At 40.0% G+C, this 10,603-nt stretch overlaps 1 long non-coding RNA gene across 1 annotated transcript; it reads left to right on the top strand.

Moving 5' to 3' along the window:
- Positions 1-6,475, top strand: LOC117186236. Its single transcript, XR_004471361.1, has 4 exons — positions 1-107; positions 168-1,870; positions 5,830-5,975; positions 6,036-6,475. It is a non-coding gene; the product is annotated as an uncharacterized LOC117186236 (long non-coding RNA).
- The last annotated feature ends 4,128 nt before the right edge of the window (positions 6,476-10,603 follow it).

Below are 10,603 nucleotides of genomic sequence, written 5' to 3'. Positions count from 1 at the left end.
CATCGAGTATAGCCGCTTCAATGCGTGGGCTAAAATGGCATCTTCGCACAGGCCATAGTCTTCCCTTTTTATTAGGTCTACTTACGGACTTAACCAGCATCGAACAAGTTTGTATAAGAAAGATTGAAGTCCAAGGCATTGACTAAATTTTATTTTTATATGAATAGGTTCAACTGCAAGAGTGTATGTTGCATATGGAGAACATTTTTGAAGAGCACAGTCGCAACCTGCAGCCGTTTTTTGTTGACATTCAACCTCCTAACTCTGCAAAAATGTACTGCCAGAGACGTAATCAGACTCATCCAAACCAGCAATATCATCAGCAGCGCCCGCAACGCATGAGGCAAATGCCAATACCCTCCCTAACATTTACTACTGCTGACACCAACGCTGATCAAAATTGCTTTAAGGCTACCCTACCCTATCGGACGCAAACATTTAAGATTCTAGGGCAGGCTAAAAATGAGTTACAAGACATACAATTTTGAGAAAAGTATTTTTTGAGCTAGTATACTAAATATTAGTATTTAAATATATATTAGTTTCCTCCAAGTCTTTGTAAATTAAATTACACATAAAAAAGAAGAACACATAATAATTAACATTATTACATTTTTTTTTTAAGTCTCCTTATACAAAACGGAATTTTCTTTATATTGCCTCTATACTTCGATTTTTGTTGTTTAACTAGCCGGCCCTGCCTCGTTTTGCTGTGGCGCTCATTGTGGTTGCACGGATAAGAAATGAGGACAACTCAGTTGATTGTTTCTTGATGGAGAATATAAAGAGTTTTGACCTGATCTCCGACTATGGCAATTGATTCTCCGCTAATACGGCTACTACGGCTAGTATTAAAAAAAATAAAATAGAAAATCCATGGATAATTTAAACAGCTGAAAACCAAATTTGAGACAGATCGGCTCAGTCATTCTCAATTTATGAAATCCCGTAAATTTTTTACTCCATTTATATATATATAACGATTTATTAGTATGGGTAATTATGTAACGAATTACATTTAATACAACGTATTGGTACAATAAATTATAATAAAATGCGCTGAACCGGACCGACTGTAAAAAAATTGTTAAAAAATAGTTTTCTCTATACTACATATGCAGACACCAGAAGACCTGATCAAACTTTTCTCTGTACCAGATGAAAAAAACCAACATATTGGCAGTATTGGCTGTAAATGCGCAAAATTACAAGGACAATTGTCTTCCGACGCTTAAAAAATTTGTTGATAGGTATTATGCGAATGATAATACCTTCTGCTCATTATGCCAGAACAAATCTGAAGCCTCTTGGCCACTTTTTTTTTTGCTTGTTTTGGGTTCAGATCCTCCCATATATATGGGAATACCTTTGTTGTTTTTTCGGCAAATTCTTGGCGGAATTTCCAAATATCCGTATTCACAGGAAAAGCCGTATGTTTTATTGACGTGTAGACTAACCACATATAATCGCACAACTCGAAGCCGTTGGATAAACCTTTCTTTTCTAAGTGTTTTCCTTGACTGTTTTCACAACGTAGCATTTCTCATACCATGCGTCCGTTTTTTCAACGTTACACTGTTTATTTCTATCATTCTCGCAACATTGTGGGTTTTTTCAACATTTCTATGTTTATTTCAAACATTGTCGCAACTTTGTCACATCTGAAGAAGACTGAAGCCACTATCCTTGATCTGCTTCCAACTCATTTGTTAAGCACTTAACAAAGCATTGAGTTCGTGCCTAAGCTGCAAAACCTGCAAATGTGCCTCAGTTAAGGCCAGTTAAAAAGTTTTGGGCAAATTCGAAAACAAATATTTACAGAAAGGGATATAAGCCAAAAAACATCGACTGCTTAATATTAAAAATCAAGGTACCCGAAAATATAAGGAAGGCTTATCGCTATGGTCATGATTATTTTTTGTAAAAATAGCTTCTAGTCTAGTAAAAAACATGAAAAATTTAAGTTGGTCAGACTTACTTTTACCGGACAGACATTTTTTCTTTATGGACGTTGACATGCAATGACTGCATCTTAAAAGAGGCGATGCAATTACTGCACCGTCAGCCCCCCTCCGCCGCATTACGCGCGGTGCGTAGCCGAACCAAACGCGAACATGCAGGAAAGATAGTTGTAAGACTAATATTCGAGGAAAATTAGCACTACACTTATTAAGCAACTAAGCATGCATTTAAAATACAAATACAAATACCACTACAATTTCTAATTTCAAATTGTGTGAGTAACTTAGGTAGAGGGAATTATAATCCGAGCATAAGACCCTAAACGGTTCATGCAAGGAATAATTCGATCTACAAAGTGGAAGGAACAACGGTATAACATTTTTAGTTAGTCTAATAGGAATCGTGAAGTTTATGCGGCCCAACAGATCAGGGCTGTCTATGTAACCCCTGATCAAGTTGTGCACAAAAATCACACCAAGCATTTTCGTACGGCTAACTAAGGATGGGAGGTTTACTTATAGCAGTCTACTAGAGTAAGATGGAAGTCTCACACCCGTATCCTAGTTAAGGCCCCAAAGAGCAAAGAGTAAAGAGTTTTTCTGTACTGATTCTATACGGTCCTGGTGTACTTTGTACGAACTAGCGAGGTATTGAGAGTCTTTGTTATATAGGGGTCGTCAAATTCTTTTGACCACCTCTTTATAAACCAAAGTACGCCCATGGCCATATTTACCATTGTCGACATGTGTTCAGAAAACTTTAGCTTGGCGTCTAATATAACACCAAGATCATCCACCACGGTAATTCTCTCAAGAGAACCACCACATAGGGCCAATTCCGGAATAACGTAGGTTGCGGCATTTAGTTGTAAGCCCGGCTTAGTCAGAGAGCGGATGGAAAAACTGCAGATCTTCTTTGACTGAGCGGACACGGCATTGAGAATGGAGACCTCAGGTCTCAGAACGTGGGACACTGCTGGTAGTCCCCAGTGTCACATGGAGAATGGAGGCTACCGCCGGAAGTCTGCACTTGAACGGCCAGTTGCGGCGTGTGAGAGACACTCGGGGGCTCGAGCTGATCGTTCAGTTTGGCAAGGCATTACGTGTAGACCGTGTAGCAGTCATCGTACATCCCTTGGACATCAGCTACCACCCTTTGGATCCGCTTCCGCCATCGCCACCGAACAGGCCTAGAACTCCGCGTCCACCTTTGCCCACAGGCTTTGGAGTTGATCTCGATGGACTTGGGAGCAGGTTGGAGTGCTAGCATCTGGAGCGTCGAGCTTCTGGTCGAAGCGGGTCAGTCTGCTTGCAGCGAAGGCAATCTTAGACCGTGTGAAAATGGCTGCCGATTGGTCCATAGTGCTCGGAACCGTAAGAGGGACTGCCGAGGGGAGCAACAAGACATCGAAAGCATATTCTCAACCCATAAAATACGAACTGTATAAACGTAACAATATTATGGAAATTGTAAAATGTGGCCGGAATGTGCAGATATAAATACTACGATCAATAAATGTTTAACCAAGAGCGAAAATTGTGGACGAACAATAATATTGAGGCACGAGGTACCAATGTATAGAGTCGGTTGCAAACGGCAGTTCAAAAAAATATACCCTCGAAATGCGAGGTAGCGCGTTGCTTAACGTTCCATTAAGTTCAAGTGCGGCATCGAAAACTATCCCAACAAATACAAAGCAAGCAACCAGTGGAGAAGCGAAAAAACGAAAAGAATGCACTGCATGTATGTATGTATGGCTGTAAGTGCTATTTACCGAGGCTTCGGTTAACGAACCACCCTTTTGACGAGATTCAAACAACGGGTAAAACGGTATATAACCATTTTATAGTGATATATGTATGTGTATCAATAACTATGAAGGCATGAGTGAATATATATATGTATGCATATGTTCAAGTATATGCTAATTGAAAATGTATACGTAGCCATAAACATATGTACATAAATATGTGCGGGGGATTCAAGTTCAAGATTATTAAGAAATAGCTACTGGATCACTTGGGTGTAACGTGTAGGTAGCGCGCCGGTTAAAACGGCGGTGGGAGCGTAACTAACTTATCTTAAGCGTTACGCTGCGGTGAACGCCTTGTGGATTGTGGATCTTCCGACCGCACCGCCAAACTCGCGACATCGAGTTGGGACCGGACCGCACGGAGTTGGCACAGTGCGCGGCAATTAGATAATCTACTGATGCCCTGAACAAAAAATATTCCAAAAATATCGACGTTCTGCCATTTTTAGCTCAGTCACTGGATCTTAAACTCATCGAAATCTTATGGCCGAAGGTCAAAGGAATTCTACCAACTGCAAATCCGTCAACATGAACTAAGTTTTGGCAAGTGGTTTAAGAATTATTCAAATTATTGGCTCAAATCCTATTGAAACGTTGGCAGGATCTTACTGACCCATGCCAGGATGGGGTAAAGCAGCTCATACAGAACATATAACATAGGTTTTAATTTGAGTTTCTTTTTTTGATTTTGTTCGAAAGCAACACTATTTCAATGAACAGCAGATATCTTGGGAAATTGTGTAAAGCCATGAAAAATAGAAGATGAATGTAAATGTAACAAAATTTCATCAGGTTTATAATTTCTTCTTAAATTTTAACTTTGTAAAAAGGTATAACTTGTTCAATTTTGAATACCTGAAATGTCTCAAAAGGAGTATGTATTTTGAGGCGAAATTTTTTTTCTTCTAATTTTTTTTCTGCCATATTGAGTCAGTCAATTTTTATATCCAGTACTCTTATATTATATTAGATAAGTGGTGAAAGTGGATATGTGCAACGTCCAGAAACCGTTTCCGACCCCATAACGTATATATATTCTTGATCAGCATCAAAAGCCAAGTCGATAGAGCCATATCTGTCTGTCCGTCCCTATGAGCGCCTAGTGCTCAGAGACTATAAGAGCTAGAGCAACGACATTTTGTATCCAGACTTCTGTGACATGTCACTGTTACAGGTATATTTCAAAACTTCGCCCCGCCCACTTCCGCCCCCAAAAAGGTCGAAAATCTGTGGCATCCACAATTTCAAAAATGATTATATCTTCTAGACTGCAGAATCTGATGAAAAAAATTTCATTCTCTTCGCTCTGTCTCTCTCTAACACACAGGTTTCATGGTCGGCTTTGCCTATTGCTAAAAGTGAGTTCCTAGATCTCAGGGACTATAAAAGCTAGAGCAACCAAATTTTTGATCCACACTCCTGTGATATCGGACCTTGACGAGCTAGTTTCAAAATTTCGCCACACCCCCTTCCGCCCCCGCAAAGGACGAAAATCTGGGGCATCCACAAATCTCAGAGACTATTAAGGCTAGAGCAACCAAATTTGGTATCCACACTCCTGTTAGATGTCACTAAACAACGTATATCTCAAAATTTCGGCGTCTGCCGGAGTTAGTATCGGGTATAAATGTAGAGTTGCGGTCGCCACAGCACCTCACAACGAGCCCTTCCGTTTTTTTTTTTAAATTTCCGAATCGAGGAATGTAGACAGAGAGTTACTTTTACAATTATGGGATCACAATATTTCAGACAAAATTTAAGCTCCATGGCGAACCAAGTTTGAGCTAAGAAAAACTATTCCTAGTCAATACGGCATGAGAACCCAATTCTTGGCCTGCTTGATCTGCCCATTCCTTACAATATACCAAAATATACCCATCATGTGTTTTAGAGCCCCCTTTGGAATTCTGAAGCCGAAATTACCAACCCTTCTCTGGACAGACATGTTTTGTTGTGGGGATGTGTATTTTACCGAATATTCGGTATTTTAATATTTTATTATTCTTCTTATTATATATAACACTTATATAAGTTATATAACTGTTATTCCGCAGAACATCAATTTGCAAAGTACCCAGCTAGCACAGTAGCAGCATCGAGTATAGCCGCTTCAATGAGTGGGCTAAAATGGCATCTTCGCACAGGCCATAATCTTCCCTTTTTATTAGGTCTACTTACGGACTTAACCAGCATCGAACAAGTTTGTATAAGAAAGATTGAAGTCCAAGGCATTGACTAAATTTTATTTTTATATGAATAGGTTCAACTGCAAGAGTGTATGTTGCATATGGAGAACATTTTTGAAGAGCACAGTCGCAACCTGCAGCCGTTTTTTGTTGACATTCAACCTCCTAACTCTGCAAAAATGTACTGCCAGAGACGTAATCAGACTCATCCAAACCAGCAATATCATCAGCAGCGCCCGCAACGCATGAGGCAAATGCCAATACCCTCCCTAACATTTACTACTGCTGACACCAACGCTGATCAAAATTGCTTTAAGGCTACCCTACCCTATCGGACGCAAACATTTAAGATTCTAGGGCAGGCTAAAAATGAGTTACAAGACATACAATTTTGAGAAAAGTATTTTTTGAGCTAGTATACTAAATATTAGTATTTAAATATATATTAGTTTCCTCCAAGTCTTTGTAAATTAAATTACACATAAAAAAGAAGAATACATAATAATTAACATTATTACATTTTTTTTTTAAGTCTCCTTATACAAAACGGAATTTTCTTTATATTGCCTCTATACTTCGATTTTTGTTGTTTAACTAGCCGGCCCTGCCTCGTTTTGCTGTGACGCTCATTGTGGTTGCACGGATAAGAAATGAGGACAACTCAGTTGATTGTTTCTTGATGGAGAATATAAAGAGTCTTGACCTGATCTCCGACTATGGCAATTGATTCTCCGCTAATACGGCTACTTCGGCTAGTATTAAAAAAAATAAAATAGAAAATCCATTTTTTTCGGGAGCGTTTTCGTATAAACCTTCTCCTGGATAATTTAAACAGCTGAAAACCAAATTTGAGACAGATCGGCTCAGTCATTCTCAATTTATGAAATCCCGTAAATTTTTTACTCCATTTATATATATATAACGATTTATTAGTATGGGTAATTATGTAACGAATTACATTTAATACAACGTATTGGTACAATAAATTATAATAAAATGCGCTGAACCGGACCGACTGTAAAAAAATTGTTAAAAAATAGTTTTCTCTATACTACATATGCAGACACCAGAAGACCTGATCAAACTTTTCTCTGTACCAGATGAAAAAAACCAACATATTGGCAGTATTGGCTGTAAATGCGCAAAATTACAAGGACAATTGTCTTCCGACGCTTAAAAAATTTGTTGATAGGTATTATGCGAATGATAATAGCTTCTGCTCATTATGCCAGAACAACTCTGAAGCCTCTTGGCCCCTTTTTTTTTTTTTTCTTGTTTTGGGTTCAGATCCTCCCATATATATGGGAATACCTTTGTTCGTTTTTCGGCAAATTCTTGGCGGAATTTCCAAATATCCGTATTCACAGGAAAAGCCGTATGTTTTATTGACGTGTAGACTAACCACATATAATCGCACAACTCGAAGCCGTTGGATAAACCTTTCTTTTCTAAGTGTTTTCCTTGACCGTTTTCACAACGTAGCATTTCTCATACCATGCGTCCGTTTTTTCAACGTTACACTGTTTATTTCTAACATTCTCGCAACATTGTGGGTTTTTTCAACATTTCTATGTTTATTTCAAACATTGTCGCAACTTTGTCACATCTGAAGAAGACTGAAGACCACTATCCTTGATCTGCTTCCAACTCATTTGTTAAGCACTTAACAAAGCACTGAGTTCGTGCCTAAGCTGCAAAACCTGCAAATGTGCCTCAGTTAAGGCCAGTTAAAAAGTTTTGGGCAAATTCGAAAACAAATATTTACAGAAAGGGATATAAGCCAAAAAACATCGACTGCTTAATATTAAAAATCAAGGTATCCGAAAATATAAGGAAGGCTTATCGCTATGGTCATGATTATTTTTTGTAAAAATAGCTTCTAGTCTAGTAAAAAACATGAAAAATTTAAGTTGGTCAGACTTACTTTTACCGGACAGACATTTTTTCTTTATGGACGTTGACATGCAATGACTGCATCTTAAATGAGGCGATGCAATTACTGCACCGTCAGCCCTCCTCCCGTCTAACCGACCGAGGGGCGCTGCCGCATTACGCGCGGTGCGTAGCCGAACCAAACGCGAACATGCAGGAAAGATAGTTGTAAGACTAATATTCGAGGAAAATTAGCACTACACTTATTAAGAAACTAAGCATGCATTTAAAATACAAATACAAATACCACTACAATTTCTAATTTCTAATTGTGTGAGTAACTTAGGTAGAGGGAATTATAATCCGAGCATAAGACCCTAAACGGTTCATGCAAGGAATAATTCGATCTACAAAGTGGAAGGAACAACGGTATAACATTTTTAGTTAGTCTAATAGGAATCGTGAAGTTTATGCGGCCCAACAGATCAGGGCTGTCTATGTAACCCCTGATCAAGTTGTGCACAAAAATCACACCAAGCATTTTCGTACGGCTAACTAAGGATATAGCAGTCTACTAGAGTAAGATGGAAGTCTCACACCCGTATCCCAGTTAAGGCCCCGCAGAGCAAAGAGTAAAGAGTTTTTCTGTACTGATTCTATACGGTCCTGGTGTACTTTGTACGAACTAGCGAGGTATAGAGAGTCTTTGTTATATAGGGGTCGTCAAATTCTTTTGACCACCTCTTTATAAACCAAAGTACGCCCATGGCCATATTTACCATTGTCGACATGTGTTCAGAATACTTTAGCTTGGCGTCTAATATAACACCAAGATCATCCACCACGGTAATTCTCTCAAGAGAACCACCACATAGGGCCAATTCCGGAATAACGTAGGTTGCGGCATTTAGTTGTAAGCCCGGCTTAGTCAGAGAGCGGATGGAAAAACTGCAGATCTTCTTTGACTGAGCGGACACGGCATTGAGAATGGAGACCTCAGGTCTCAGAACGTGGGACACTGCTGGTAGTCCCCAGTGTCACATGGAGAATGGAGGCTACCGCCGGAAGTCTGCACCTGAACGGCCAGTTGCGGCGTGTGAGAGGCACTCGGGGGCTCGAGCTGATCGTTCAGTTCGGCAAGGCATTACGTGTAGACCGTGTAGCAGTCATCGTACATCCCTTGGACATCAGCTACCACCCTTTGGATCCGCTTCCGCCATCGCCACCGAACAGGCCTAGAACTCCGCGTCCACCTTTGCCCACAGGCTTTGGAGTTGATCTCGATGGACTTGGGAGAGGGAGCAGGTTGGAGTGCTAGCATCTGGAGCGTCGAGCTTCTGGTCAAAGCGGGTCAGTCTGCTTGCAGCGAAGGCAAACTTAAACCGTGTGAAATTGGCTGCCGATTGGTCCATAGTGCTCGGAACCATAAGAGGGACTGCCGAGGGGAGCAACAAGACATCGAAAGCATATTCTCAACCCATAAAATACGAACTGTATAAACGTAACAATATTATGGAAATTGTAAAATGTGGCCGGAATGTGCAGATATAAATACTACGATCAATAAATGTTTAACCAAGAGCGAAAATTGTGGACGAACAATAATATTGAGGCACGAGGTACCAATGTATAGAGTCGGTTGCAAACGGCAGTTCAAAAAAATATACCCTCGAAATGCGAGGTAGCGCGTTGCTTAACGTTCCATTAAGTTCATTCACATAAATATGTGCGGGGGATTCAAGTTCAAGATTATTAAGAAATAGCTACTGGATCACTTGGGTGTAACGTGTAGGTAGCGCGCCGGTTAAAACGGCGGTGGGAGCGTAACTAACTTATCTTAAGCGTTACGCTGCGGTGAACGCCGTGTGGATTGTGGATCTTCCGAGCGCACCGCCAAACTCGCGACATCGAGTTGGGACCGGACCGCACGGAGTTGGCACAGTGCGCGGAAATTATCTACTGATGCCCTGCCATTTTTAGCTGAGTCACTGGATCTTAAACTCATCGAAATCTTATGGCCGAAGGTCAAAGGAATTCTACCAACTGCAAATCCGTCAACATGAACTAAGTTTTGGCAAGTGGTTTAAGAATTATTCAAATTATTGGCTCAAATCCTATTGAAACGTTGGCAGGACCTTACTGACCCATGCCAGGCTGGGGTAAAGCAGCTCATACAGAACATATAACATAGGTTTTAATTTGAGTTTCTTTTTTTGATTTTGTTCGAAAGCAACACTATTTCAATGAACAGCAGATATCTTGGGAAATTGTGTAAAGCCATGAAAAATAGAAGATGAATGTAAATGTAGTTGAAATTTTTTTTCTGCCATATTGAGTCAGTAAATTTTTATATCCAGTACTCTTAGAGTATTGGGGTATATTAGATAAGTGGTGAAAGTGGATATGTGAAACGTCCAGAAACCGTTTCCGACCCCATAATGTATATATATTCTTGATCAGCATCAAAAGCCAAGTCGATAGAGCCATATCTGTCTGTCCGTCCCTATGAGCGACTAGTGCTCAGAGACTATAAGAGCTAGAGCAACGACATTTTGTATCCAGACTTCTGTGACATGTCACTGTTACAGGTATATTTCAAAACTTCGCCCCGCCCACTTCCGCCCCCAAAAAGGTCGAAAATCTGTGGCATCCACAATTTCAAAGATACGAGAAAACGCAGAATCGTAGAGAATGATTATATCTTCTAGACTGCAGAATCTGATGAAAAAAATTTCATTCTCTTCGCTCTGTCTCTCTCTAACACACAGGT

The sequence above is a fragment of the Drosophila miranda genome, chromosome XR, assembly GCF_003369915.1.
Source record: "Drosophila miranda strain MSH22 chromosome XR, D.miranda_PacBio2.1, whole genome shotgun sequence".
Classification (NCBI taxonomy): domain Eukaryota; kingdom Metazoa; phylum Arthropoda; class Insecta; order Diptera; family Drosophilidae; genus Drosophila; species Drosophila miranda.
The sequence above is the reverse complement of the archived record's forward strand: the minus strand, read 5'-3'. Positions and strand labels throughout refer to the sequence as shown.